Below are 27,760 nucleotides of genomic sequence, written 5' to 3'. Positions count from 1 at the left end.
TGAGGTGTTTCAAGAGTCCTTGTGTTCTCAGCTTCTTGCAGAGAAATTCTAGCGTAGCTTTTCTCTCAATGGCTTTAGTGTTTCCCTTCTGAATGAGGTTTAGGTATGAATTTCTGTACAAGAAGTCTCTTGTTCTCTTTGCTGCCCTGATTGTCGCCCCTTGCCCTTTCTTTAATGACCATAAGTGGTGCAAATGTAGATGCTCAGAGTGGTAGGAGCATCGTGACTTGGGGCTGTTCATCCTCCCAGTTGGATGCAGGGAAGGCTGTATTGGGCCAGCTGCTGAAGCCAGCAGAGCCTGGCTCTGAGCACTCCCTGACAGGAACATCCCACAGGTTGCTTTCAGGCAGTCCAGCAGGGTAAATTAGAAAACCAGGAGACAAGGCACAGAAGTGATGGCTGAAGGGTCCTGCTCTGTTTGCCACAAAGCTGTTGCAGGGCTTGGTTTGTGGGTTGGTTTCTGAAGGGCTGTGAGGAGGAATTCCCCCAGGGAATCCCACAGGATTTCATGCCTTGTGGTAGCAGAGTCTTGTAGGTTATGCAAGGAGATTTCTGCCACGACCTTGTACTTCTCCTTGGAGGCTTTTCCCACTTTTTATTTTCCAAGTTGTTCCTTAGAAGAATGGTTTTGGCATTAGGATATAATTTCTGTGTGTGTTTCAGGTCTGTTCTGAAGCAGGTGTTGCCCCCAGGGTGTTTGCTAATAACGGATGTGGTTTTCTCGTGCACTGTGTAAATTGCAGAGGACACTGACACCTGGTTTAATACCCACTGGAAGCACTGCTGTTACAGGTGCTGTGCACAGAAATGCACTCTTGGATTATCATCAGTGCAGGGCTGGGGCCAAGCAGGGAGGGTTAACTTTGGGGGTGGGATGGAAATGGGGTGAACATGCCAGCAGGGAGGGCATCCAAAAGCCAGGCAGGATGTGGGGCTGTAGCAAGTGTTGGCTGCCCTGCTTGGCTTTCTGCCCAGGGCTGTGGCCCCCCTGGGCTAACACAGCTAAAAAGATTTTTCCAATAATACTTTGTTGTAGTTTCTTTAATTATCGAGTCTTTATTGCCCAAACCTAATTTTGCAACCTTGTTTAATTTATTTTGAGATTTGTTGTCGATTATAGATGAGCATGCATTCTGTCTTTGGCTTGGTTTGTCCTTTGCAAAGATAAATGTCGTTTTTGGCAAAACAGCTGACTTAAAGTCGATTGCTCTTTCTCAGCCCTGTGCTGCTCTCCAAACACTAAAATAGCCCCTTGGCAGCCTGTGCTTTCCTTACATTAATTGCAGTTTCAGCAACCCCATCACAAAAAGCCAACACTATTCCTGTGCTATCATCAAGCTTTCTGAATGTGTTTCCACAACCTTTGTGTTCCTGAAACTTGTGCATGTTACAAGAGCAGTGTGCACTCACTGCTGCTTTGTGATATATTTTGCCAAGGTGTAAGGTTCCCAGAGTTCCTGCTGGGTTTTCCTCCTCTCCTGCTCAGTATTGCTGAGGTTAAGGGGGTTTTTGGGTCTAGCCCTTTGTGTTGTAGCATTAAGGCCATGTTTTACACTGTCAGAGGCATTTGCAAAACTTGTAGGTTGTTCAGTGAAATCTTGATTCTACTGCTAGCCAGTTGCATATGAAGAAACACTTGTAAATGGAAAAAATAGTTCAGATTTTTTTTTTTTTTTCAGTTTCCAAGTAATAAAATGCAGCTGTTTTTCACTTGTTCCATGTGGGGTTTTTCCCAGATGCCTGCTGTACCTTTTCACTTGAATTTACCAAAGCTATAGTTTCCAAGTCTTTGTTTAAATTTTCATTTGAAAGAATCAGAAAATCCTGTCAGCTTAACAACTGTAAAGGAGTACTTACTTAGACAATGTAGTGCCTTGGGAGTAGTTGGAATCTTTTGGACCAGGGAGTTTGTGGGCAAAAGGTAGCTGGGCTCCAGCCAGGACATGAAACACTGTGCAGGCAAATCAGAACTTGGGGAGCATTAGGGGTGTAAATCTTGCAGAAATCAACGCACAAAATATTTTCTAAGATTTTTCTCCCACACAGCTGGGAGAAATGAGCCTTTTACTTTGATTATATTCAGTGCTAAGTGGAATAGCAAGTTTAGTGCAGGTAGTAGATTAGACTAAACGGTCTGGCTAAAGTTAAAAGGGAGAGAGAAGTCTGCAGATCACAGGCACAGCATTTATTCAGCACACTAAACCTGCCTCGTGACAGCCAGTGGGTTTTCTATGACAATTATTAAACAAGAGGCAAACAGTTTGTTGTATTTCTGTAGCCAGTGGAGGAGAAGAATCACTCCAGACAGAGGCATTACTTCCCCCTGCTGTTATTTTGTGTAAGGGCAAGATTTGCCCTGAAAACAGAAAATCCCACACTGCAATTTGGTAGCTGACACAGCACAGTTCAGACATGGTCCTGGTGCATCCCAGTCCCTCTCCAATGATTCCTTGGCACTGAGTGGGACAGAACATACACCACAACTGTGCAATGACTGGTGGCAACTGGAAAATGGCAAACTTCTTTGCAAGAACATTGGTGAAAAAATAAATGCAGATTTTTTTTAAAAATATCCTTTTTTTAAGTGCTCCAAGGGAAAATTAATACTCCTAATTAATCCAGCAGAAAACATGGGAAAATAGGATACAAGAGCTTATATCCTTTAAAACACAAATGTATGTTTAAAGCTGAGAAAGCAGAAAATTCTATAATAAAAAAAAAAAAAAAAAAAAAAAAAAAAAGGTGAAATGAAATTAAACCTCTGATTTTATTTCCAGTGATTATAGAAGTTCAGGCTTGGGAAACTAGGTTAGGTGGAAGAAGGCTGAGCAGTAGCTCTTGTGTCTTGCATGCGGGCAGGCATCAAAACATGCTGTTGGTGTTGTGGTTGAAAACTATTCTAAATAGTAATTTGAAAAGGGATTCCCTCTTTTCAGAAAATTTTAGCACATAGACTTGCAGTGTAGCAAGCAAATGTGAAAGAAGATTGTGCAACTGATGTAGTCAGAGCAAAGAGCTGCAGCAATCTGCCCTCATCATAAAAATCATCTGGAAATTATTTTTCATCATTGAGGTGAACAAATCATCTTGACTTGTTCATCAAATTGGGAGTTCTTGGAATTGATGATTTGTATCTTATCAATGATGTGTTGATTTAAATTTTTTAATTAATTTTGTCTCTGACTGAGATGATTTAATACCACGTTTATTCACCATCTGATGGGCAGAAGCCTTTTCCTACATGAATTCTTTCAGGAATCAGCTGTACTTTGAAGGAAATGTAAAGAATCTGTGAATCACAGAGATGAGTTGGGCTGTTGTGGTGTTTTGCTGGCTACAGCACTTCAATGTCAATTTGTTTTTCCCACCCCATTAACTAATAATTTACATGTGAAGTTTTTGTTGCAGAGGCCCTGCTCCAGGAGTTCTCCTGTCTGGACTGGTAAAGAGCCTCCCTGAGTTTCCATCACCGCTCAAAATGCGCAAGTCACAGAATTTAATTTCTTGCCACATTTTTTCATTGAATGCCTGCAGCCTTTGGACAAAGCAGCTGCAGAGTCAGGCCCTGGTACCTGAGGGCTCCCTGGATGGCTCCTTTTCAACTGCTGGGCAGGGAACAGGGGTGTGGTGATATTCCTGTCTGTGCAGGGTAATTCTCTGCTTGTCTGAAAGGGAGGGAAAGGACAGGCACTGATGTTTGCTCTCCCTTCCATCCCTGTAGGTCAACAGGAACAGCTTCAAATCCCAATCTCACTACTGCTTCTGCAAGCTGAGAGTAAGAAGTCATCTCTCCAGGGAAATTGCAGGTAAGGCTGGAGCTGCTGGGAAAGGCTGAGCTGAGCAGAGCCTGTGTCTGCACAGGGGTGCAAGGTGAGAGCTTACCCTGTGTGAGCTGACTCCAAACTCAGCTGGTCCTATAGTTGAGCTGTTGCAGCCAGTGACTCCAGGGGAAGATGGTAAAGCCTCCGTGGAAAAGCACAGATTGCAGAAGTGAAGCCAAAGCTATTGATTTATTATTATTATTTTCAGTTTTAATAATCCAGTGTCTCCTGTGACTGTTCATTGAGGTGTCTCTTCAAATAGTTTAATGTATGCAAAGACATCAAGTTCTGCCCATAATAATTTCATGTCAATGTTAGTGACAGCAGCATTGAAAGGAAGGGAAGCTCATAAGGAGGTTACCTAAGGTTTAACTTTTCCAAGCAGTTTCTGTGCTCCATTGGAGCAGTTGTTTGCCTGAGGCTTGATGAAGAAAGAAAGAAGAGGAATCAAGTAAGTCTAGCAAAGGGATACAGAAATCAGCTTGGCTAAATACAGAACTCTAAAAAAAACAGGGGAGAGTCATTGGAAGAGAAGCTGCTGGAGTTTTCCATATCTGTTTTCCTGAAGTCTGCACCTTAGGGTTCAGAATTTGAGTAAATACAACCCCCAGCCCCATGGATTAGGAGGCATTGTTGGCTCACCTAGGGTTAGGAGCAGGTGTGGACAGTTTCTTGTACTGCCAGGTGCCCACTTCCTCGGCTTCAGAGAATCTCTGGATTAATCTGTGTGTCCAAGTGTGTGAAACAGAGCTTGGCTCACCAGGGCACAGTGCAGGTTGATTATCAGCAGCAGCTCCTGGTCAGGAGGGGATGCACTGTCTCTATCAGGAAGGCTGACTTTGTTTCATCCTCCAGGTGCCATCAGGGGTTTATTTATGGTATTTCTGCAAATTCTCTGCTGTGCAATGCTATTCTTTCCTCTTTTTTTGAGATGCAGTGCTGAGCATTTCAACAGGACTTGATGATGTGATCATTATTTGTTTTAAAATCTTAGGAACTACAGAAATTGTCATCTGGCATCTCATTAAGCAGACAAACCATTTAAGGCCAGGTCCAGCAAGTGCCAGCTCTTACAGATAAGAAGCAGTATGGTAGGGCAAAGGCTCAGCTGCCCTTCTGATGAGGTTGGCTTAACAGGCAGAGGAAGGTTTTAATCCAAATCATCCTCACTAGTGGTCTCAGGCTACAGCATTGAGGTTCCTCAGTTCTGCGTTGTGCTTTGCTAAAGTATCACAAAATTCTAGAAGAGAATGAAATATTCTCCCTGGAGATGCCAGGATGCCTTTTCCAGGTTCTTGGCCACATTGCAGTGGTACCAGGCTGTTTTCTTCTCACATCAGCTCACCTGTCCCTGCAAATGTCATGATCTTACTTAAAAAGCTAGAGGGCTTTTTAAAAGAAATATTTTCTATTGGCTTTGAGCTCAGGTTGGTTTGCATAAGAAATTACTTCAAGGCTCTAACTGAACCTGAGGGGTTCCTGTTCTTCAAAAGGGAGTTACACAAATGAAGATTCTGTCAAGTCCCATGATGATTTTCTTCCTCCTCTTCTTGCCTCTGCAAAACGTGTTCTCCTAAAGGAGAAAAATTTCATTTTCATTCAGTTGCACAAGCATCAAGGCAGTGCTCTGCATCTTCCCCTGACCACCAGGCAAGAAGAAAGATTTCTGGCACCCCATTAGGAACACCCAGAGTCGTGATGTTCCCAATGGTTCATCCAGCAGTGTACAGGGCAGGGTTTCAGTTGTTGCTTTTCTGGCACACGCTCATTCTCTATTGGCTGGCTCAGCAGTATTTAGCAATTGTTCCTTGCTTACGTGGAAATAGTTCTTGGATTAGAATTCAGTCTCTCTGTGCAGTTAATTTGTTGAACTATGTGGTAAAAGAAATGTTATTTTGCCCCTAATCATTCTTAACAGAAACATAACCATGACCAAACTCTCTTGGATATACATGCAATTTTCAATATAATGTACAACAAAAGGCATTGTATTAAAAATTTCTATTGAGTGTCAATGGTTTTAGTTACAACCTATAAAATTACACTTAATGAATCCCATAATGTTTCACTTACCAGTGTCTCTGTCTATTACAAATGCTGAACTGGGAGCTGCCAAAGGAGTTTTGCACTGACTCTTATAATAATAATAATGAAAGGGTTCATTGCAATCCTTCCACATAATCCTCCATAACTTGCTGTTTCCAAGTTTGTGATCCTTTGATGCTTATTTGGCTACAAAATGAAAGCCTTTTCTCCAGATAACGAAGGAAAGGAAGGTTGTCCTGGACCATTTGAAGTCTGAGAATATTTGATTCTTTCATTGTTTATAGTTAGACTTGAAAAGGATCAAAAAGATTTTTTCAGGACTAGCTTAGTATAAAGGCTTTTTTCTGACTTGTAGCACAGGCAGTGACCATAAAGAAGGTATTATCTTTAGGAATCAATTATCCAGTAATTAAAGCAAACTACAGATTGTTTCATACAACAGGGAGAGGAGATGGAGAGCTTTTTCAATATGGAAACAACTTCTGTATGTACAAGCCAGAAAGCTTGATTTCATCTAAAAACAAAGTTCTCTCTTTACTAAAAACTTCAGTATATTCTTACTCTTTTACACCTGTTCTGGAAATCAGCAGACACCCAGATTGCCATTAATGACAGCACCTGATTTCCATCAGGAAGCTGCACCTAATTATCTAAATGGATAAGCACTAAGACACAACAGAGTAAAACACATTGAAAACTTTTTCAGCTTAGTTCTCCATATGAATTAACTCCATTGAAATGAAATTTCCCTGCTCTTAGGATCTGAAGTGAATATTTTAGTGGATAGAAATGGAGAAGAATTCCCCTAAAGAGTCTTCTAACAATCCTTACTATGTTTTTATTATTTTCAAAGGCACATCAACACAAAGCAGCTGCATATACAGGCAGCTAAGCCCAGAAAGTCCAGTGTTGAGAAAAGGGCATTTGGATCTCACATGGAAGAACACAAGAGACAGTGGCAGACTAAGAATGGTGAGTCCTGTTTCTGATGGATATCTACTCAGATGAACTAAAGCCAAGACTAAAACAAGGACAAGATTAAGGCACTTGATAGATAATAAACCTGTTTAAAGGAATTCAGACCTATTTTGGGATTAATTTAGTGAAAGAAGCTTATATGTCCTGATCAGACCCCAGGATCAGGGGTGTGTCATACCTGAGTCAGTGACCTTGGGAATGAGATAGGCAAGATGTCAGCAGAGTTGTGGTTACAGCAAGACCAAGAGAACCTGTCCCTTCTGCCCCAGGGAAGGGGGCAGAGCTCATGCTGAGCTAAGGGTGAACTTGGTAAGGAGATTCACATGTGGGATCCTGTTGTGAGCACAAGGTTCTTTTGGTAAGGAAAGTCATCGTCATGCATAATTCAAAGAGGGCTTTCCAATGGCAAAAGCATTTGAAGAATTAAGATCAGAGAAGAGAGAAATCAGAGTGTGCAAGTCTAGGACCAGGTCTGTGTGAAGATAATAAAAAGGATTTCCAAATGATCATAAGCAGCCACCTGAAATGCAGTTTAATACATAGAGGACAGAGAACATCTAAGTTTAGGAAAGAGAGAATCTCCATCTAAACCAGTGAATAACCTACCATTGTACTCTGTCATTCTTGATGGACACAGATCTTTGAGGTCTTACACTACAATGCCCACCAAAAGCAGCAGGAGAATGGAAATATGAAAGGTAATCTCTTGAGCTCTGTTATATATATCTATAAAAAAAAATTATTAAAAAATTCTCTTATCATGATAACTGCTACCAAAAATCCTTTATATTAACAGAATATGAAGTGCTACCTAAAAAACCTTCACTGTATTTTTCCACTGCTCATTTGATAGGCCTCAAAATACTCTGACTCAGAAAAGGGTAGAAAAGTCACAATCTCACAAATAGTTTCTAAAAAAACCTGGAAAAACCCCGTGATTTATGACAGATTCTGCTTGATTCGATTTACAGAGAATCCTGCTGCTAAGGGAAATTGATATTGGCACTGACACCTTCACAAAATGCTACCAAGGGTGAAAAATGAACCATCAACATCACAGCTATGGGAAGGTGTAAGTAGTACTGGCTGCCAGGTTGATATGTAAATGTGTGTATTCCTGTATCACAGCCACTCACAGCGATGCAAAATGTTTGAAAGAAAAATTGTTATTGCTACTGAGAATATCCTTCTCAGCCTCTTTATACAAGTAATAAAAATGCTGCAAAAGAATTTCCTGGAAATGCCAATTTCTGTTTGTTGGGATAGGCAAGAGAGATTCTGACAAATATCTAAGTACAACATGTTCAGCAGAGACTTTCACCTGCCTCTGACTTGCAGGCTGAGAAGCACAGATCATGTGTGACATGTCTAGGGAGGAGGAAATCAACCATCAGTCATCAGCTGATAAAGCCACAGAACAAGATGTTTACTCCCATTTTAGTTTCTTACTTGTTTGTTTTTGTTAGTATGGGAGTTACTACTTTTGTAATAATTTTTGCTTAATAAACCACTTTTCTTCTTAGCTGCACATTTTTCTCTAATAAAGTAATTTATGTTCTTGATTTTTTTATTTCCTTTTCTAAACACTGACATTCCCCTTTAAACATGAGTTTATATACCAAGATATTTACCTTAATAGATAAATAAATACCTTCAGTTGTTTTGCAGACATTTGGTGTTAGCAGAACAACTTGTTTCAGCTAGAACAAATAAGAGTTTTCCATTTTAGCTGGGGTTGTGTTGTTACATTCTGTGTCGTTCTTCACTTCAAAATGCTCCTCCAAATATAGCTGAAAGCTATTTATTCCATACATCAGTTGTGTTAAATATAGGTTGAAGTCCATGACTGAAGCTACAAGATAGTGGCTTATGCCACATTTCACAAAAATCTTTCAGATACTGCCATGGATAAAGACCAGTACTCTCACCAAAGCTTCTCCTGAAAGGGCAAAAATAGTTTTTACAGATGATGTCTAAGCATGTGAGGCTGCACAAACCCTTCTGGGTTAACAGGAATTGACAGTAATTCTGGCAGCCAACACTGCCCTCCAGTGTGGGTTGTGTTAACTTCCTTCTGCAATGGCTTCCTTCTTCAGGGTTAATAAATTAATTCAGTGTGCATTGCTGAATGTGTCATCCTATGAGTTCATTTATCTTAAGATAAATATTTCTTTTAAGAAAATAATTTTAAAATATATAATTTATCAGCTATTACACTCTTTTCTATGAACTACTGCAAAAATATAAAGGAACATGTAAACACATTATTACTGGGTTTATAATTTATATTTGCCTTATGCTGTACTTAGTATTTTTCCAAAATTCTACAGACCCACTGGATCACCTTCACAGATGATGTGTAACATGTTGTGGATTTGCTTTCTGCAGTTCTATTTCTATATATAACAGACATAAAGGAAGTCAATATTTCTCCACTACTCTCCCTGCAGATTTCTGATAGTCCATATGGTGTAAATACATATATAAAAACAGGATCTACATTTCAAATCAAAAATTCCCTCCAATGCCCTCAAAGCATAAGGAACTGTTAATCTCTACACCTCATCTCAAAGTCAACATGCTGCTTGTATGTACACAAACACCTCAATCTCATTTAGAAACAACTGGTGTTACAGGCATAGCTGATTTTAATTTATCACTGAATTACTTTTTTGTATCATTAATCTGAATTTCAGTCCCAAATTGCATTAAAAGAGAGCAGTAATGCTAACACAGACTAAGGATGCTCAATACTCCTACTCACCAAGCTGCAGAAAGATTTAACCCCATAGTCTCTGTATGTTTATTAATGTATTAAACAGCCACTGGAGTTTGCATTTCATAGGAAAAAGAAGAGGTGGGAGGCTGGGGGATGTGTCTGTGTGTCTGTCTGTGTTTTGCACTGTAGAGAACAATTTGCAGTCCAAAATGTGTGTGTACAATTCCTGCTCAAAACTGCTCACTTCAGGGACTGCTTTTTGCAGAATTTGTACAAACATTTCACTACCCTGCTGTGTGATCACTGTGTCACATGGGATGTTCTTTTAATATAAAAAAGAATATATTATCCTCAATTAAGACACTTCCCAGAATTACTCAAATAAAGGGTTAGGTCAGGGTGCTGTAATTCTTTATCTAAACATACTAGAGAAGGTGGCTGGTCCATCATTCACCTACTACATTCCAATCAAGAGGAAAAGCAGGCAGGCTGAGATTGCACCTTCAGTTGTCCTGAGAACAATGAATGCCCTTGGCTCCAAGCACAACAAGCTGGTTTGTGATGCTGTACTTGCCCCCACAAGCAGCCCTGGTCTCAAACAGCCTCCTCTGCTGCATGGAGGGGTGCAGTCCCTGCCACACTGAGCTCCCTGGTTTGTATCTCATCTGCTCCGTGAGTAAATAAATTCTGATGGAAATGCAGCTTGGTTTGGCTTTTCCCCAAACCCCTGCTGGCACCAGCAGTTGTTCCCAGTCTTTCTCTTGCAGCAATAGGAGAGGTTTTGTGCCAGGCAACTGCGACTGCCAGTGTCAAGGGTCAGCTCCACAGCCTCTTGTCTCTGTCACCAGCTCCCACAGCTGGCTGGCATCCATTTATTCTATTCTTTCAGTTTACAATCAGCTTGAGACTTTCTGCTGCACAAATGTTGCTTCCCCCTGTGACCCCAGCAACCTTTACTTGAAATTATCCATGCTGTTAAATCCTGAGGTAGTTTGGCTGTGCCCTGGGCATCTATTCCGTTTCTGTTCCCTTGCACCCACCCTCTAGGGACACAGATGCCATCAAGGGGCAGGACACATTTCACATTTTTAATTCTGCACTGACACTGAACTGACCAGAACTGACCCCTGGGGTACCCCCTGGGCTTCCAGCTGGACCCATTGCTGCTGATCCAAACTTCCCTAGGCTGGTGCCTCAGCTGGTTCTCAGCCCACTTCCTCAGTGTGTATCTCATCAGCTCATCCATGAGGATGTTTTGGGAGAGGTAAACAGCATCTACTGCTCTGCTGTCCTCCACCAAGTCAGACATTCCTTGAAGAAGGTTGATGGTTTAGTGAAGGTTGGCTTATCATAAATCCTTGCTGGCTACCAGTCCTGAGGAATCCACCCCATCACCATGACCACCCGAAGATCACTGAGCACTGTCCCCTATTATATTAGGAGCATTCCTCCTCTGGATTTATTAGCTGTGGGCTCCTCATTCCTCATTTTTAAGGAGGCTATAATAGCTGTGTAGAAAGCAGTCCCCATTTTTAATTTTTCACCAATAAACCTTTTCACTGGAGCACCAACAGAATAAATGCTAATTTACAGATTAGTGGTCCCAAGGTGGTAATGACAAGGCAGGAAAGAGCATAAGGCAAATCACATTTATATCACTCCATCTGGGAGAGGCAAAAGCTGAGTGTCTGCTTTAACACAGACCATGACACACAGACATGTTGCCATTGTTTTCCATTCACCCTAAGAAAAAGACCTGAAGGAAAAAATGCTGGTCTTGTTCTTGACCATTCTCCAGGGACATTTTCTGACTTGAAATCTAAGACCAGTTTTCTGATCAGTATCTTCCAGTGTCATCTCACTGCTCCAAGTCATTCCAGCAGACAGCTAGAAACTTCTGGAAAAATGAAGATTCAGGGACATTCAGGAGTGAGGATAGAAGTACCTCATTGGACAATGTCATAAGAATTTTTGTGAAATGGGAGCTATATTATAACATAGTTTTGTATCTCCTGCACAAATGAGTAAAAAAAAGTTAACTCATAAGACTTATGCCCCTCTGTTTTTCCTCAGGAAATTCTAAATTTCCAAGCTGATAAATCACTTCTCCCCTCAGTTCTTTAAAAAAAAAATGCTGAAGTCCTATTGCACTTTATGTGGCCTCGGGCTACATTAAAAAAAAAAAAAAAAAGGCCTGGGAGAGCAACAGGCCTGCAGTGAGCCTCTGGGGAGGCAGTTTATGGCAAAAGTAGCAGAAACATTGTACTACAGATCCAGTTGGAGAGCCCTGAAGTGGGCTGCTCTTCTCTTTGAAATATTTTTTTTTCTTTCCTCCCACTCCCGCTTTAGTCCATCTTTGCATAATCTCTTTTATTTTGTTCAAAAATCTCTTTTATTTTGTTCAAGTGAAGCAGCAGCACGAAATTCCCCCCCGCTCTCTATTTTTTTTTTTTTTTTTTTTTTAATTGAGAAGAACTGCTGGTACTCAGCCTGTGGTGGGAAAAAGCACAGGCCGAGGCAGAGTCCTGGCTCCCTTCTCCCACATTATTCACTCTGGTGCAGTTAGAAGCCAATGCACACTAATTGCTGTGATCCCCCCATTTGGCTTTTAACTTAAATAGCCATCTGTAGGAGAATCTCAGCTGCTTTCAGCAGCCAGAAGCACTTGAAAACAGCAGCCCCTAACATTGTTTAATTTTTACTTTGAGGTCATGAAAAAGACCACTAACTGTTTCAATGAAACTCCATAGGATGGGCTTTGGCTGGATGATTTGTTTCTGCTTTAGGATTTAATTTGAACAATATGGACTTTTCCCCATTAGCATAAAATAAATCAGCACTTTGCACTAGTTTCCCACGCATCACTTTCCACAGGCTGCCAGCATTAGGGATCATGTGGACAGATGACAAGCACTCAAACTACTTACATCTATTACAGTCCACTGATCACATCAGCTCCTGGTTTTGATCATTCTTTACCTTGTATATCACTGTTACTTGCTTCCCACAGTCACCAGGTTTAATATACACAGGCCTTGTAATTCAGCCACACAGCATATTTAGACAGTCATAAATCCAAAAGAGGTAGCAGGGGTTTGAATAATAGAAGACATTTTTTCTCAGTAAGGCAGTTATTTGAAGTATACCACAACTATACTTGTAGGATTTCAAGATCAAGTATTAGAATCATATTTTCCTTCCCCAGCTTTCCATATTCGTGTTAGCACATAAAATGCTGCTTTATATAGAAGTGATTTTGTTCCACAAGTATAACTGAGATAAGTTTGAGATTTACTGTGCTAGAATCCAGGTATGGCACTTCATCTTCAAAACCACATGGGATGAAACAAATTATTCAAGTTAACGAAGGGAAGCCATTGAGCTAGCTGGAAAGAACAGGGTATTTTTCCATGAAAGATTTGCAGGCTTCTTCTTCCCCACTGCACCACTCCTGCCTTGCTGCTCTGTTCATAGAGGACATCACTGCTCTGCTCTGAAGCTGCCCCATCCCTTTTCCTGGCAGCCCTCCAGGTTCTGTGGTGCCCTCATCCCTTCCCCACTGCCATGCCCTGCTGTGAGCTCTGTTTGCCCACACAGCACCCCCCTCATCCTCAGCAGGACCAGCAGTCTCCAGTTCTGCACCAGGACAGACAACAGAGGAAAGGGATTCCCTCTGAAGCAGCAGTGATGGACCCAATAACATCCCTGCAGTCAGTGGTGCCACACTGCTTGGCACATATCCTCCCGTGCTAAGCAAAGCACTTGGGTGTTGGTTGTGCAACCATGAGTTCTGAGTACCAAGAAACTACTTAAAAATAACCCCATTTGCTGGATTTTTTCTTTTTTTTTTTTTTTTTTTTTTTTTGTGAGGCTAAATACTCTTATGTTTTAACTCTTGATGAGTTAAAACATAAGATACAAAGGTTTATGGAGATTTACAAGAAAAATAAAAAGGGAGTTAAAACTAATCAGAAACTCGGGCACAGGCAGGAAAAGCATAGGATTCCTGGCTCTGGGTCCAGCAGACAGGGTTGGTGATCTGGGTGTGTCTGTTGTGGAGAGTTTCTACAAACAGTTTTGCAAAATACAGCAGAATTCCCAAATATTTATAAAACATTTAGAAACCTTCAGCTTTTTACACCAAATGAAAATATGTATCCTACCCTCGTGAGGGGTTTTATCTACACATTTCTATGACCATCTCTTCAGATCCAGCTAACTCCAGTCCAAATTCATCTATAATGCTTCTTGTCCAGACCAGTCTGTGTATTGTAAACTCAGATGCCAGTTTTAACTGTGAAAAAAAAAAAAATTGGACTTACTGAGGAAAGAAGTGGAATACCTATCTAAATACCACAACAAAATAAACTGCAGATGCTTCTCTGAAAACCATGTCAGACTAGAGATGAACATTTTTTGCTAAATACTTCATGTTTCAATTGGCAGCTCTAAGCTAAATTGCTCGCCTAACACCAAAGCAACACATATACAGAAGCATCAAAATTTCATGCAGAAACCTTTTTTGAAAATGAGGGGATTTTTTTCTTAAGACTCTACATGGATAGACTAAACATTTCTAGATTTTTAAAAATATACGAAAGTCAGATGTTGTCCACCTGTTAATCACTGAGGTCAGATAGAAAAAAACCACAAATTGCTCTATGCCCACATCTGAATTTTTGGTGTATGCATAAAAACTTCATTTTGTACAATTATTAGAGCAGTTCATAATGAACCAAATCTTGAACTAATGAAGTGGCCTCATATTTTGTATTAGCAAAATATAATTTTCCTTGTTTTGCTGGACAATTCCAGCACAGCTGCAAGCAGCCTCCTTGGATGCAGTCTTCCCTTCTTGCATTCACCTCAGATTCCAGTGCTGCAACAGCTCAAAGATGGGTTTTTAACTTTGGTAGGAGTTCAATAAGCATGTGCATTTGTTTGTATTTGCAGAGTAGATTACAGCTGGAAAAAAAAGGGCTATTTTTTGTTTTATGGGAGGAAATGAAAAAGACCAGTGCCATAGAAAAGGATTTCATTAAGATGAAGAAATTCCAGTTCTCCAAAGGGAAAAAATTAAGCTTTGCTTGAAGGTCTTTCATGAAACAATTTGTGTGGTCTTTATCATTTCAAACTCTTAAAATGAGATAACTACAGAATTGCATGATTTTTTGAACTGGTCTTGGAATTTGAGTTGGAGGGGTTTTTTAGCCTGTTGAAGCCCTGAATTCCATTCCAACCAAGTAAAGACAATTTTTGATCAAAAGGCTGTTGCACCAGTCTGTAATCTTCCAATGAAATTTATCAAAACTCTAACAATAGGCCTTAAAGGAGACACTAAAACTTGACAACCAAAAAAATGAGTTGCAATTATGTATCATTGTCTCATCTTCTGAGACAATGCATCTTCTAAAGCAGACATCCTCCAGAGCACATATAGAGATGGTTTTGCATGTCAGCAAGTATTTCCATTACTCTAATGTATGACCAAGAAGTCTCACAGTGATGTTAAAATGCTGGAAGCAGCAGAAATCAAAACATTTTTCACATCAGAAAGTTAAACCTTAATTAATAAAATGTAATTAAGAATTGGCTAGGATGGAGCAAACCCAACTTATGCAGATATTATTTTCCATAATTTTAAAATTTCTTTTTATGTAGTTTACTCTTATTATCCACTATTTCCAGACCAGAAGTGGAAATGATCAGTTAATAATGAAATCTTGTCTAACATTGTCAAAGGCTATGGAGTGATATAGAAGAACAGGAGATGCTGTCTCAGGGAACATAAAGTGGGTTATTTTTAAGGAAAAGATTCTTTTAAATAAGCCCAGTATTATCTAGTTGTTATTAATGTTTTTCACTTGTATCCCTGAAGGGAGTCAGTGTCCTTAGGAGGAGGCCTACAGTCTTTTGGAAATAAGAGAAACTTCATCTGCAGGCAGAGTATTAGTGGGCAAACACTGAAATGGAGGGCAATTATGAATAAACTGCTTTACCCCTCACACCTTCTAAAACCAAGAGGGGAATAATTAGAAACAATTCCAACAGCTGACTGGAACAATAGTGCAAATACAGAGAGCTGCTTTCATTTTACTGAAGCAGAAACTGGTGTCTGACTACACATCCAGGAAGAAGATCCCCCACAACAGTTTTTTCACCTCATTAATTAGATATCAGAGATGAAGGAGAGTAGACACTAAAGTTACATTCTAGAGTTACAGGAGAGTAGGGGCAAGAGAAATACTATTTTCCTTGAAAGAACAAGAAATAGTTTTGATATCTATTTCTTTTTTAGAAGGGTAGTTTCTACATCCCATTGCAAGAAAAGAATATATTAATCACTGAAAGCCTCTGAAAATTTTTAGAGAAGTCCACACCAGGCTGATTGAAAGAATTACTAAAAACAAAGAAACAGTGCTTTGCCCAAAGATCTAGTCAGATTTTTCTGAATTCTTTCTCAGCTGCCTGTCACCTTGATGTCATTCTCACCACTGCCATCACACACCTTATAAATAAATATTTCATACACTGGAGTACAAAATTAGATTTCCCTGAAATTTCCAACTGTACATTGGTTTCACTGTGGTTTTCTGAAGTAAGATGCTCATTTTCCTGACCATGGTGCTTTAATTGCTGATGAAAATGCACTGTCATATGGGTGCTTCTGTCATGGAGTTCTCAGCAGGTGAAATGCAAATATCTATTAAAAGATAATTTCCCAGTCTTTAGAGAATTTATCAGTCCTTTGAAGCCCCATGCATATTGGAATTGTTTTGGACACTGCTTTCCAAAATTTGAGCCCATTCAAGAGTTCAACTTTTTTCACTGGGAGGGATTTTTGTTAGGTTACCATAGAAATGAGAAGCTGGCTCCTGGTGAATAAAACCTACAAAAAAATAACAGCAACCAAAACATCTCCCATTAACACCCCCAAATACAAAGTTTTAGCAACAATTCTCCTGAAGAGAAGAAACAAAAGATAATTACTAACTTTTCCCTTAGGGCTATAGTGTGCATCATTAACTTGCATTGCATTTGGTTATTGAAAACCAAATATGTGTTCACACAGCTAGACAGCAGGGCTGTTGTTGGAATTAACATAGGAAGGGCTTTTATCACTAGGAGAAAAATAACTCACATGTAGAACCATCCAGTCCTTCAGACAAAACTCGTCTTTCCTCATTTACCCATTATGTAACATTCAGAGACTGCAAGATGTTCTATCTTGAGAAGGAACATCTGAAAGGACACAGTTTTACTGCGCTGATTACAGTCTGAACTGGATTACCAGTTCATTTGGACTTATCCATTAACTAAAATGTTTTCAAGTAAAAAAAAAAAAATAGGTATCTTCTAACCATCAGCTGGTACCAATACACTAAAAAATATAATTAAAGCCTGTGTCCAATACCTGTGTTTGCAAAGCTGCTGAAGGTACAAAATATTTTTTTTAAAAGAAGTATGCTTACACCATCAATGTTTGGGCCAAAACACTGAGTTCAGGATTACTTCAAGCTACTGGGGTTTTTTCCCATTATAAGGACAGTCCTTGGTTACAATACTCGGGTCACACATAAGCTCTTACTCTGAGATATGCTGGTCCTTCCTAACATTTTGACACTTCAAATCAATAGTTGTGAGTTTGGTTTGTAGTCACCTTTACTTTCACAAGGTTAAACACTGAATTTCTGGATTTCACTCTCTAAATCTCAGTATTTCCTTTCTACTTCCTTTTATCTAACACCTTCAGCCTTCCAAGCCACCACCTCCTATTGTCTTTCCTCACTTCAGAGGCTTCATCATTGTTGGTTGCTTATTATCTTGGCTGCTTTCAGTCCTCAAATCTCAGTTCTCCATCTGCTCTTCCAATCTCTTTTTGCTATTTTAGCTTTTATAATCTTCTGGACTTCTTAGACCTATTACTTCAATTTATGTAAACTATTTCTGTCCCTGATCTCTGTCCTTGCTTCATTCTTGTCCCCTGGGCATCTGACATTGTCACTAAAGCCTTATACTCTTGCTTAATCTCTCCATTTCATTTATTCTTCACATGCTCCCAGCTCTCATTCCAAATTGAAAACACAGCTTTTTGCCATAGCACTTCAGAACTGCACTTCTTTATTTCTTACATCTTTGCAAAGGGGGCATCTGTATCTGTATTATTTATATGCAGAAGACATTTTGTTCATGCACGTTGTGTGACAACATAAAAATCACATTGTTCTGTGCCTCCACACCACCTCTGAGGGTTCCAGGATTCTGTGCAGTGGAAAAGCACAAGGGAATTTTTTTAGATCGTATTTTCCACTGACAGCTCATTCTGAGCTGGAGTGAGTGCACACAACAGTGACATTTTTAGCTGTGAATCCAAATGAATATTCTTTTGTAGTAAAAGCCAACCTAACCCTAGTATTCAAAGGGCTGCTGCTATATCCACTTTCTTTGGTTAATTCTCAGCCCAGCCTACCTCTAACCTGCCATGCAGCTCCAGACTTGTGGTTTCTTTGAATTTGGCATAACCTGTGTGGCTGCAAAATGCTGAGCACCAGCCTCCACTAGTCTGGAGTTGTCATTAAAACCTACCTAATATATCCTACAGACAGGAAGCTGAAGGCTTCTGTGAAAAGCAGATTCGTTCTCCTGCCACCAGGCAGTGCCTTAGGAGGAGCCTGGACTGCTTCCTAATGTTCTCCTATTTGCACCAGTGGGCAGAGAATGAAGTGCCTTAGTAGGGGAAGATACAAAGTGTATTTCTTGATGAATAAGGATGAACTCCCTCTCATGGGTTTTATTTTTCTTAATTGGCTGGTTTTGCCCAGAATGGAGCAATAAGCAGGACTCATTAATTGTAACGTTAATGAAGTCCATGAAGGTTGAGATCAGACATTATCTGTTCGGTTATCAGAATCCCTGAATCCAATGCATATATTTTGAACAGAGACAGGGATTACAATATTTTCATTGCACTCATGACTTCCATCCAAGACATTCCTGCTAAGCTTCCATCTCACCTCCTGCACTCTCAGTGAATGCCTTTTCTTTGCCCATGAGATGAGAGCTGCACCACAAGACAGGATTTTTGTGCACTTCACAACCCTGCTCACAAGAGAAGAGCAGACAGCTCAGCATGGCTCACAAGCTGCAGGTTTGCCATGAATTCATCATCAGAGAGAAACTGGGGCCTTAGCTGGCATTGGTATGGAAACAAACTGAGGAGCTCATCCAGTAGGCCAAAAAAAGGGGCCAAACCATCTATCAGTGTTCTGGATAACTTTCACCTGAAGTTGAATTTTCAGCTATTTTCCCGCTAACACACAACCCAGTTTTGGTGCCAATTATATTTGCAAGGAGCACATGCAAACCTGTTTCATTTTCTCAATTGGCTTCCTAGCAAATACCTGCACAGTGGAAAAAAAGCGTGGCCTTTATTGGCACTAACCAAAATGCTTGTTAGTAAAACATATGAAATAACATCCAGTTTTCCAAAGATAGTCCCTCTGGATCTATGTACTTCCAAGAAGTGGATTTCTTTTTTGCTTTTAAAGATTTTTTTTGTAACATCATTATTTTAATGAGAATCTTTCTGATTATTGCAGATTATTTTTCTATCATCAGGGTCTATCACTGGTCTTGGAATTCAATATACACCTAACAAAGAAATTCCAGCCTCCTGAGTCACTAGACTGTCTTAAGGCGCCAAGATTCAAAATGCAGAGGTGATAAATAAATTCTTCTAAATTGCAGTAAGATCAGAATTTGGGATTTGTTAATCAGAATTTGTTAATCATCCTCACCATAATCCCGTTTAAAAATGCACTTATTTCATGCTAGGATTACACACTTGATCAAGACTTGTTCTGGGGTGACAATGGGGTTCCTGTGAGAGGGCACAGACAGATTGCCTAGGTGTAATGAGGCTGAGGGAGGAATAACAATGTCCCTATTCATATACCCAGACCCTGCAGCATCTGAGCCATCTGCTGCTAAAACTGCAGGTCTGGACTGAAGAATGCCAGATTATTTCCCTCTTCTGTTATTCAGACAGCACTTCTCTTCTGACATACACTAGGTCTATGCTCATTTGTTCTGTAAGAATCCCAGAGCAACTTTTTACTGTCAGAAGGCACTGTGCAAGCTCAGAATAACATGCACTGGTGGAATTACAGCCCTTAAAAGAATATGCCTAACTGGATGAAGCTGCAAAAGGAATTCCTTTGTTAACATGAACGGGATCTAAATCTAGAGTTTTAAAGAAATAAAGAAAAAGTAATAAAGTAATATTTAAAGTAATATTTAAAGTAATATTCAAAGTAATATTTAAAGTAATAAAGTAATATTTAAATATATTTAAAATATATTTAAAGTAATAAAGAAATTTCATGGTAGAAGAGAATAGCAGCACAGTATCTGTAGCACAGAGCAAGTGTAATGAAACTCAGTAAATTGCTCCTGTGAGTGGTTTTGATGACTCCAGTCAATTACTGATGTGAGAAAATTTTGCACAGTTTGGGTCACAGTTCCAATGAAAATTAATTTGGTTTAGAAGTGATCAGCAACACTTCTGAAACCTCCTGAATAGTGTGGGCTTGAGCCCCAAGAAGCACAAAGCATCATGGCCAACTTCTCAAAATGTCACAAAGTTGTTTAACAACTACGTGGACATTAGTATTGCAGAACATCACAAAACCTGTGCTAGATGAAGGAAGGCTCCTGTGCAAAGATGAGATGTTTACCAACTATGAAATGATGGAATAAACAACATAAAAATGTTTTTTTTCCCCTAGAAAACTACAGCCTCCTTAGCAGTAACTGATAGCCTGTTACAGTCCCTCACTGACTAAACAAGTTTGATTCCTCTGAATATTTTTACTCTTTGCTAAAAGCAGCAATTCTGCATTCTGTGGAGAAGAGAGGGAGCTGCACTTTGCATTGTCTCACAGAGTTGATTTTGCTGCCTTTAATAATGTAAAACCAAAATGTTTGCACAAGGTGGGACTGCACTGTGAACAGCCCAGCAGTAGAAGTTGTCCCTACCCATGGCAAGGGTTTTGAAATAGATGATCTTCAAGGTTCCTTCCATCCAAAACCAGTCTATGATTCTAGGTACTCAGAACTGTGTTAACCAGAGTATGTGAAACACAATTTTTTCTTTATGTTTACCTGTCCAGTCTGTACTATTAAATTTTCAAAATTTTTGCTGGAGGTTCTACAAAATATGAGTTAGTCTGATAAAAAATTTAGGTAAACAGTCCTCCAGAAATTTCTTTTTCATTTTTGTTTAAATAGAGTCAGGTATACCTGAAATATGCACCAAGTAGTTCCATTAAAGTCAGCCCAGGCATTCCACTTATAAGAGGCTACACTACAGCTACACAAAATGATCTCTCACTAACTGCAGGAAAAATTCTTGTCTGGTGTACTTTTGATGGCACAAACATGGCAAAAGAAATTCTGCTGCTTGTGGTTCAAAACAAACCCCAAACAAACAAAGTTATGTCCAGCATGAAGTGAAAAAGTGGGTGTTGCCAGGGAGGGGCACAGGAGAACCTATCTCTGCAGGAGCATTTCACACAAGCCTTATCAATGGCACACATTAGAATACACCCCATTCCTGCTTTTATGTGGACTGGAGTCCCCAGATCAGACAGCACAGATGTCCTGCTCTGTCACATGTCCACACTGTGCTTGGGCACACACAGGAGGGAACAGAAAGCCATGGTCAATTATTTGAATACTATTAAAACATGATTCTAAAGTGGTGTCTGACAGCAAATGTTAGTGCTTCAAAATCATCTGGTTGGAAACTCCCTGCCAATGGACTGGTGTCTTTCTATCAAAAGTGCACTCAACAAAAAGGGATCCAGTTTGTCTCCAGCACCATTGCTTCCAGCCAGGCTCAGAGTGACACAGAAAGGTATTGCATGTGTTTGTCTGTGTACCTATTGGATGCTTTGCTTTTTGGCAAGGACTGCTGAAGAACAGAGCAGCCCTACAGAGTTTTGAAAATTCATTGCAAGGTGCTTGCACATTCTTGTTTGAGGTGTCAGAAGTGACTGCATCTACTCTCTGTCTAAATAGACACATAACACCCTGGGCCCTGCCAGTCCTTTCTCACCCCATATCATATTTACCCTTTACAATATTCTATCTGGTTGCATTTGTAAGTTAAACCTCTATAGACAGGAAAACATGCTGGCTGCTTCTGGGTTTGTATCTAGCATATACAGAAGAGGAATGGAAAGCAATTGTATGCAGATAAAATTTTAAAGGCCTGAGGGATGACTTTGCATAAGAAAGGTTTTAAGTGTTAAAGATGTCTAAGTTTTTACAGCCCAGCTTTCAATATTAACCATATTAAAAACTTTTTCTCCTGTTTTTTCTTCTTCTATTTATGAGATAGAGGTTAATGCAACTTGTGGTGAACCTTTCAATTTATGTTCATCCTTATGGTAAGCAAGAGTAAATCTTTTGCTTTGACTAAGATGGCTAATATGTATAAATCCAGGGATGTACATAACTAATACAAGTGACTATGTAAAATACTGTCCATATTCTTTAGCCAAACACATCCTTTTTGCTTCAAACTCGTGTTTCACACCCTAAGCACAGACACCAACTTTTAAAAATTTTGTAGAAACTGTAAAAATTGCCATTATTCCCCCAGAAAGTGCAGTAAGCTTTAATAACTCCAGTTATTAAAAGCATATGCACTTTCACATTTTTAAAGTGCTAAACTTTCAATCAATGCAGGATAAGTTACACTGTTAGTTTGGAAGACAAAGTTGTGCTAAAGGTTCTATAATATGAATGACATGGGAAAGGGAAAGAGAACTGTCCACTGGTTTTGCTCATAGCAAAAAGATGAAGAGGACAATGAACAACTTTGTTAGATTTTTAAAAGGGAGGGAGAAATCTTGAGCTGTGGAACTCATGCCTTCAGTATGTTGTACTGGCCAAGTCTGCACTGCTGGCAAGGCAGTAAATTTGAAAAGTTTGAATGCAAAGTGATAAAGACCACCCACATCTGCCCCATGCTCATTTTTTTGCCAAGGCACCTGCTCCTAGTGCTGCTGGCTGCAGTGTAGAGGGCTTTTCAACTTTTTGCAAGTTATCTACAAATGAAACAAGCTGCTGTACAAACACAACTATCTAACTGGTGGTTGTTGGAAACTGGAAATTCAGAGCTGGAAGGGACCTGCAGAGACTATTCAAAGCAACCTGCTTTACACTGTGCTGGTAATAAGGGTATTCTGGGTAATCTGTTTTTAAAAGTAATCCCCAATTAGCAAGGTTCCAACACCACTTTGGGTAGTTTGCTTTTCTCTTCTTGTACACAAAAAGACTCAGCTCTAGATTATATAAAACTAATTTCCTTCAAATTGAGGTAATTCCTGCTCACTTTCCTATAGCAGGAAGAAACATGAATAAACTAGCTAAAAACATGCTTACCTTTCAAATGAGTGTAAGGAGCATCAAATCACAGGTAGGATGTGCTGCTGCTCTGACTTCCATATCCAAGCTTCTGCTCATCAGGGCTTTCCTGATTCCCACAGAGTTCTCCTTTTCCATTTATTTCCTGTCTCATGTCCAGATCAGAGCCACAGAACATGTGTCTCTCAAGTTGGCAATGCCATCTCCCCTGTTTCCCCAGAAAGCTGGGAGTGCCCTGTCCCCCATGGCTCCATCATTCCCATGAGCTGCTCCCTGCTTAGCAGGGCTGTGGGCCAAAAACCCCAATTTGTGAGACTTGTGTCAGCCCAGGTTCTGTTCAGGCTTCATTGACACAAGTAATTTCAAGCCCACAAGTGTTTATCTGCTAAGCACTCAGCATCCACTCCTCTGGGACTGGCCATCCATGGTAGGGCAAAACTTTTTCAGCAATCACAAACATCTTCAACAGTGCAATAACCGACATGAACACCAAATAACAAATATTAAATATTATTTCTAGCACACAAGTTCTGTGAAAGCTCAGAAATAAAATACAACCACTCTGAAAGCATTTTCAAAAGCAAAGTTATTCACAAAGAGGCTTGCAAACATCAATTAAAAAGCACTGTAAACATTGTATATATTAATTGTTCCTCACAAATATTTGTTATTCTTATTTCTTCTGCATTCAACTAATGCTGTTTGTTGCCTAGGGCACTCTTGATCTAATATCTAAAAAAGCATTTAAACACTTAGAAAATTTCTATTAAATGGAAGAAAAACAGGAGATGCACATTAAAAAAAACGCCATATAGGAAGCAGATTTAGCCAAACTCTTCCACCCTAAATAATACTGCCACACATAAAATTCATACAATTACCTCATTCTTAAACTCAGAGTAAATGAACAGAAATGAAAAAGATATCTATGAAAATGAAAAATGAAAATGATATGTTATCTGTGGAGCTGATGTAAAAAGGTGTGAGCTTTCAAATATTCCTTCACATTTTATTTCACAGAAGTTATCTGAAAATCTCTTTTGAGCTTCATTAAGAAATTGCTTTTACCTGTAGAAAATGTCAGCTGAAATAAATTTGAAAGCTGACATAGAGTTCTTTACTATTACTAGGAAAAGTAATACTGGTTTGAGAAGATTTACATAAAAACAGAATCTGTACCTTCCTACCAATTTACAGCTCTCAAGGTAGCTTCATTGCTGTGGGGCTCACACTGTGCTTTTAAATATATTTATCTTTACAGATAAATATAAGCTAGGATATACAGGTCTTGCCCTCCAGACCAGGAGCTCAGGAATAAGGGTCACTTGCCAAAGTTCATGCAGAAATATTCTGATGGAGCCATCTCCTTACCTCTCTGCTCCTCCTGTCTGTTCCAAGTCACTCAGGGTCCTGCAGCCCTCTGGGTTTGTGTCTTCTGGGCCCCAGACTGCTCAGCTCAGCTCAGCCACTGCCCCAGGGGAAGAAACAGTGCAAGAGTGACTCTTGATTATTATCAAATTTGTTTTAAATTTAATAATCAGTGAAGCCCAGAAACCTGAATTTTATTGGATGAGACTGTCACTCTTCCACTGCTTCTTCCCCTGAGCAGCACAATGAGCAAGCAAAGGTTTGCAGTCTTAGAACAATCCCTGACCATGAGTGGCTGGGTGTTATCAACTGTGTAATTTAAAATAAACTGTAAATGCTAACAATATCTAGACTAGCAAATGAAACAATTCCTAGGAAACTCCGAGGCACTAGAATAACATTGTTTGTGCTGGTAAACTAGTTGTGGCCCAAGCCAGATTTTGGAAGCTAAAACCCTCCAGGAGCCATTTCCAGTAGGAAATTCACAGGTATACAAGCACAAACAGTGCTATTCCAGTTAATCTCAGTGGTGGTGGTGTTCCTGTGAAGGTTTAATTTATTAGAAAATAATCTAAGTGTGGAATTTTCCCTAATGAGGACATTTATAACTTCAAGAATGTAACTTTTTTTGCAGCTGCATCCCTTTTGAGAGTGCTGTTTAACTATCTACAATTGAGAGGGCTTTTCTTTGCTCCCAGAGGGTGGTGCAGCACTGTCTGCTGTCACTGCACTGCTCTCTCAAAGGGCCACTCCTGCTGGTTCTCAGGCCCCAGAACGTTTCGTAGGGACACTCCAGCCTCACCGTAGGGGATGGGATTGAGTTCAATTGAACCTTCCTGTGAAAGAAGCACAAATGTATTATCATCACTGCAGAGTGCACAAATGGAAAACCAATAATGTCTGTATAATATTAGTTGTCCTCCTATTTTTCCTTATTATTAAATTGTTTCAGTAATAGAATATTTTTGCATACCTGTTTATATAGTCTTACATTTATTCTTATTGTAAGTTAACTAGTATTTTAATTTTTATAAACATTAACTCATCACAGTTAAGACAGTGATAAGTTATTACAGCATAAACAATGATGAGTAATAATAGGATCTAAAATAATTCAGACAGATAAAGCTCACTTGAACACTTCAATTATCATTGCTGATGCAGGACCTTCTATGAGAAACACCTGCAAACTGTGAGCAGGTCCTACCCAGGAAGGGAGGTCAGCTGAGGTAGATTAAATTTTGATTATAAGCAGCCTAATTTTAAGAATGCCATCCAGTGGTGACAAAAAAGCCCTCCCAGTGGAAAAGCAACTACAGTGCAAATGAACATCAGAAATCTGAGTGACAAGTGGAAAGCTGAAGTTTCATGTTCTGTAATATATACATATTATACACACAGTAACAAATATTTAAAAAAAAAATTGACTTACCTGTGATTTTCTCCATGCATACCAAAAAATAGCAACGATAAGAATACAAAGCAACACAAGGGCAATGCTGACTCCTGCCACTAGAAGAGCAAAAAGAAAGGTAACCATGACTCAAAGACATTAAGACAAGGAAAAAATTGATACCTACATTTGTGGTGGGTAATTATGCAGTATAAAATTGTTACATGTGACACTAAAATATAGGTCTTGATTTTTCCTACAATCAAAAATCTCATTCAGTTCTGGGCTTGTACAGAAATAAGCCAATCATGTCATAGATCATTACAGTACTTTGTATTTTTGACAGTGCAAATATGTGCTATAATTAATCTCCAATTTTTTTTTTTTTTGAGCAAAGTTACTGCTGATCACAAAATTAATATTTGTGTTACAGATTTTAATAAAAGAAAAAGGCCCAAAGTAATTGCAATAAGAAAGCAAATGACTATGGTTTATTATAGTTGAGTGATACTCTCATTACTGAAATCACCAGAGAAATACCATGACTTGCAATTAAGAAGTGTCCTAAATACTATTATATGAAAATAGAGTTTTTCAGGCTAATGACAAGTCCGTACATAGCTTTTGTATTCTATAACAAACTGCAGAAAAGAAGTTAAAAAATTCAAAACTTAGGTAAAGAAAAAATTATTTTAGCAAAAGTACAATATGTTGACGTTGTCAACTTACCTACTAGAGTTGGCAGACTTCTTCCTGCCAGAAGGGAAATAATAAAAATTAGAAAGTTGAGCAAATTGCACAGCCAGGTGTAACGAAGCTAAAGCTGGCTTTCCTACCTCAATATAAGAAAAGCAGAGGACTACAAGAGGAGGAAAGAGGGAGGGCAGGTGAAACCCCTGGCACTTCAGCTATTAACACCACCCCAGCAGCTGCTGTGGAGACCACCCAAAGCCCCACAAAAGTGGGATTTGAGAAAGCATTCGTGTTGTGAGCTGCAGCTAGGAAGTTTCATGCAGCCCTTGGCTGTGGTGTGAGCAGCAGAGGTGGGCTTGAGAAAGCAGTGGCTCCAGAAAAGCCCATACATTTGAGACACACCCAGAGGCAGGTGCTGCACAGAGAGGTGTTACAGACACCTCACAGGTCTGGAGGACCTTTTCTGCTGTTGTCTTCCTCGTTAGTGTTCTTTTCTTGGCACAGAATACAAAGCTAGCCACTGATCACAGAAAATGCCTGACATTTTATATTAAATTATACATTTCCTGCCCCTTGACAATTATTTAGGCTGTATTATTTGAGATGTCTGAAATATTCTTTGTGCTTCAGCTTTCACCCCTGTAGAAACAGGTGGAAACCTGTTTAAATCAATCACATTGATTAGCATTATTATTATTATCAAATAATCACATTGATTATTCTTGGTCATTTTACTGCTAAATTGGTTTGTGCTTGCAGTTCTTCTAAGGGCAGTTATTGGGTGGAAACCAGCAGTGGAAAAGCAGAACAATGTATTCACAAGACTCAGATGTGCACACCTGAGGGAAGAACTGACTCAGGATTTGAAGGAAGCAACAACTTAAAAAACAGACCTGGAATAGGGCCACTCCAATATGTTTCCATTTCAGGAGTTGCTGAAGAACTTTCAATATGTGCACCATGTCCCTTAGGAGGTGAAAACCCCTCTGTTGGTTCTATTGATTCTGACTCCTCAGCATTACAAAGATATCCTAAAATTAAAAATATTTCAATAAATTATTGCTGGAGTATGCCATACCATATATTATTAAAGTTGTTTGATAATTTCAGTTATAAGATTCAAATGCTCATAACTTGGACAATCTTGCCTGCTCTTTTACATTTGGAATTTTTCCCTCCGTCCTTTCATTTTTGGTGTGTGAACATTTCAGTTGAAATTGTTAAGATATTTCTCAGAAAAAGTCTGGAAAAACTCCCCTCACTGCCATTTATTCAGCTTAAAAAAAAAAAAATCACAGATATTCTTTT

General features: G+C 39.4%; 1 long non-coding RNA gene across 1 annotated transcript; it reads left to right on the top strand.

Moving 5' to 3' along the window:
* The first annotated feature begins 6,889 nt into the window (after positions 1 to 6,889).
* On the top strand, positions 6,890 to 8,075 carry LOC130252198 (uncharacterized). The gene is made up of 2 exons (XR_008840316.1): positions 6,890 to 7,543; positions 7,817 to 8,075. It is a non-coding gene; the product is annotated as an uncharacterized LOC130252198 (long non-coding RNA).
* Positions 8,076 to 27,760: the final 19,685 nt, after the last annotated feature.

Source organism: Oenanthe melanoleuca, chromosome 4 (genome assembly GCF_029582105.1).
Source record: "Oenanthe melanoleuca isolate GR-GAL-2019-014 chromosome 4, OMel1.0, whole genome shotgun sequence".
In the NCBI taxonomy this organism is placed as follows: domain Eukaryota; kingdom Metazoa; phylum Chordata; class Aves; order Passeriformes; family Muscicapidae; genus Oenanthe; species Oenanthe melanoleuca.
Note: the sequence above shows the minus strand (reverse complement) of the source record. Positions and strands in the feature narration are given on the sequence as shown.